We start from the raw sequence: 4436 nt of genomic DNA, 5'->3' as shown, positions 1-4436 counted from the left end.
TTAAATAGTTTATCACTTGTTTACTGTGATCATTTATTTTATAAAAAATTTGTAAAATATAGGAATATTTAAACTATATGGACCACATTATCTGAGAGAGCCCAACGTTAACGATCTACAACGTCTTTACGAGGCACATACAAGGGTGCATCGTTTATTTTATTTTTGTTACAACGCTTCATACGACCTTTGGATTTGGTCGGCATTTTTTGGTGTTCCAACAATGACATAACCGTCTTAGAGCAGTCTCCTGTGATGGAGAGTTACATATCTGGGACCGTTCCCGTCGCTAGGTTTTGGGCTAACGATAACTTCTATCATCATGGGTACTATCTGGGTGATGGAATATATCCAGAGTTCGCGATAATTGTTAAAACATTCGGAGACCCGATGGATGAAAAAAGACAGTATTTTAAGAAAGTGCAAGAGTCTGCGAGAAAGGATATCGAGAGGTGTTTTGGGTTCTTCAACAACGATGGCATTATGTTAAAAATCCTTGTCGTCTATGGTCTTTAGAAAGAATGAGATATGCTATGTATGCGTGTATCATAATGCATAACATGATCATCGAGGACGAGGGAAGAGCAATATGTCCAACTTTCATACCGGACCCGGATCCACCACGGACTCCGGCAAGTATTGAGCAACGACTCGAAAACTCGGATTCCGTGCGGTCAAGAGAGATATATAACGCACTAAAGGAGGATTTGGTCCAACATCTTTGGATGTATCGGCCTCTGCCTGGTGAAAACGATGATCAAAACGAGGGCTTAGGAAAGTTGATCCAATTTTGACAACTTAGGAAAGTAGAGGGATCAAAAATAATCTCAAGATAAGTAATAAGAAAATATAAAATAAGGAAATATAAGAAAAATAAGGAAATAAAAATATTTCCTAAGTTAAAGTTTACTTACATGAAAGAAAACTCCATCCCACATGGAAGGATGCAAGAAAGTGGGAGCCTTACACTTGAGTATAAATAAGGAATGTAAATCCCATCCCACATGGAAAGTGGTAAAGAAATGGAAGCTCTTTATAAGAGATAGAATTTCCATAGTTATATTCTTTTATGAATATCATGCATCAAGTGGTCCTAGCGGAGGGTGCATAGCACCCGACGCGCACGCGCTCGGGCGAGGACGATGGCGAAGGCGAAGGCGAAGGCGAAGGCGAAGGGCGTTGGGCGCAATGTGGCGCTTTGATGGCGCACTTCGCACGCTCGCAACGCTGCGAGCCGCTTTAAGAGCCACCTTAGTATTTTTGGACAACGAGACTTAGACTAGAAATGACAAGCTATCAAAGACGAGGGACTGAAAACGAAAAATAATATCTAAGGACCCATCGCGGTACGCGATGAGTCCAAGAGGACGGCCATCGCGGTACGCGATGGGCCGTAGTGACTCATGGACACGTGGCAGCAGCCCAGGACACGTGGCGGACGTGTCAGACCACGTGGCAGACGTGTCAGGCCACTGGCGCAATCTCAGAATCTGTGTCGGACGAGGTACGCGACGAGGCCAGAAATGAACCCATCGCGGTACGCGATGGGACACAAAAATGGCTATAAAAGGGGAGGCCATGGGCTCATTCCCTCACACCTCCCACACTCTCTCTCTAGAATCTCACTCTCTCTTTACCTCGGTTTGCGTGCCGAACACCGTTGTGTGTGACACCGACCCGACAAATATCACATCGTAATCCGCGCCACATACCCGGTGTTTCCTCGAAGTGTGTGCCACTCAAGAAACCCGACATTCCGTCTCGAAGTACGTGCACGACATAGCATTGCCTCGATTTGCGTGCCAAGAAGGATTGATCAAGAAACGCCTCGATAAACGTGCATAGAGTAGAAGTGCTGCCCATATAAACTTAGGAATATCTAACTCCAAATACCCGTGCGAGGTAAGGGGTTCTGCCTAAGTTATTATTATATTATTATTTAGTTTAGACCATAAGTCAGAAGTATAGCCAAACCTTGATTATGATTAAGAATTATATAACTTTTCCTAAGCAAAGGTTATAGTCTAAATAGTATTTCTTATGACTAAGAAATATAATAGTTAAAGAAATTATGTTTCTTCTTGAAGAAGAAACTCGGTATAGACGTTTCTTCCCGAAGAAGAAACGTAGCATATGATTGATAAATAAAGAAAGGGACTATAGGTCCAAATGTTTTAAATAAACATATGTTTTTATCAAGGTTAACGCTTTACGAAAACGGACTAAAGGTCTGAAGCTAGATCGTTGATCTAGTTATTTATACAAATGTTATTCTCGTACTATAGGTCCGAGGTAACCAATCAAGAGACAGAATCAGAAAACAGGAATCAGTATCAAAAACTGATTATAAATAGACAAGGTGAATACGTCCCAAACCTTTTATAATGAGTCTGAATGTCTAAAACTTTGTGTACAATAATAAGAAACGAACACTCTGATTAAGAGTATACATGTGTCTGGATCCAAACATATATGGTGATTCGGCATTCTCCCGAGGCCATGCATATCATCAACATGCCTCTGAAGGTCTACGGGACTATTCAGAGAAATGATATTGTGCATATAATTAATTGTACAAGGTACTTAGGGTAATTTGATCCCAATTTAGTTGGGTGCCTAATGAGTTGTCACAAAGGTATTATTGTTGGTTTCACAAAGGTATTGCAAAGAGATTTTAGAGTCAGCGTTATTCACCAGCTTTGTGCTGACGTATTTTCCCCCCATGTTACAGGAAAACAAAGAAGGGGTTAGAAAATACAAGCAAGAAAAGTAGAGGATTGTAGTTATAGTTATTAGATGCTATCTCATGGCTCAGATATTTTATTTCAAAATATGATCAAGAGTTATGTTTTATAAAGAAATGTATTTGAAATATTAAACGGGTATTTTGACTCGAGAGTTTAATAAGTTTTCAAAGTAATAATATTTTATTAAAAACTTCCGCTGAAACAAAACCCGCAACTCTGACGTATTTACAAAACCGGTACCAACTTGTGATCACACGCCTAGGCCCTAAAATGAGGTGTGACAGTGAAGCTTTATGACTATACATGGTCTTAATATTGAGATATTATCCTTTATCCTTATACAATTTGTATTGCAAGATCGAATAAAAATAAAAAACATGACCTGTACATGTAATATATGTACAAGACTATGGTGTAATGTTTACTTTATGATTTAAATATGGATACACATGAAAGGATATCTTGTAATTAAAATAAATGCAATTAATTAATTAGCCACACGAGACGATTCGAATGGGTACACGTACGCATTAGGCTTGAGGCATGATTGACACTCATTATTAATATTTAAGACCGCACCTATATTCCACCAACCTCATTGACTGTCCTTCACATGTCCAACACTTATTGGCCTGCCCAATTTGCACATTACTCGCTTTCCTTATTTCCTTTTCATAAACTTGTCTAGCAACGCCACTTTTGATATATATAAAAATAAAAAAAATATTACAAAAGCGGATAACATAAAGTGAAGAGGTAGGTTGCCTCCTAAGCATTCGCGATGGGTTTTCATATTATTTGAGCGTTTTTCGAACTTTTAAAGTATGGTTAAAATGGTTGTGACTTGAGGAGTAAAAAATGTAGTGTTCATGATTAAATTTGATATTTAATATTTTTTTATAATCTTTTAATATTTTTTGAATGTGGTTATGAGTGAAAAAGAGAGAAAATGTAACGTTAAATGTATAATAAAAAGTATTATTGAGTTGAAAATAAGAGAAAAAGGTAAATTTTTAATTTTAGATTTGAAGATGAACAATGAATGGGAATGCTCTTAGGGCGCGTTCGATTCACGGAATGGAATGTAAATGAAATTGGAATTTGCATAAGCATTGGAATTTAAAGGAATTGGAATTGGAACATTCCCCATAGAAATGGAATTTGCTGGAATTGGAATCCCAATTCCATCTAACGTGTTTGTTTGGCCAATGAGTTGGAGACAATCACTTTAACCCACTCTACAGACAACCCACAACGCTTTTGGAAGATCCGGCCCGCTGATGATCCGAACCGCTTCCACCCGACCCGACCCGATTTCATTTTATTTGTTTCGTTATTTTTTCAAGTTTCACTCCGGTTCGTTTTTTTTTTGCTTCAGTTGGTTAGTTTATTGGGTTTTGTTCTAGCTCAGTTTCAATTTTTTTGGTTCGTTTACGTTGGTTTTTCGTTTTCTGTTTTCTTAAAGTTCGTTTTTTTCTTTTTTTTTTGTTCAGTTTTTTAGGTTTCGGCCCGTTTCGGTTTTTTTGGTTCGTTTAAGTCGTTTTTTTTCTATTTCTGTTTGGTTCAAGCTCCTTTTTTTTGCTTATTTTGTTCAGTTTTTTCGTTTTGTGTTTAGTTCAAGTTCCTTTTTTTTGCTTATCTTGTTCAGTTCTTGGGTTTCGGCCCGTTTCGGTTTTGTGGCACGTTTAT

This window comes from Bidens hawaiensis, unplaced genomic scaffold (genome assembly GCF_021521415.1).
Source record: "Bidens hawaiensis isolate Kalapana, Puna unplaced genomic scaffold, B.hawaiensis_p1.1 tig00009539_1, whole genome shotgun sequence".
Classification (NCBI taxonomy): Eukaryota; Viridiplantae; Streptophyta; class Magnoliopsida; order Asterales; family Asteraceae; genus Bidens; species Bidens hawaiensis.
The sequence above is the reverse complement of the archived record's forward strand: the minus strand, read 5'-3'. Positions refer to the sequence as shown.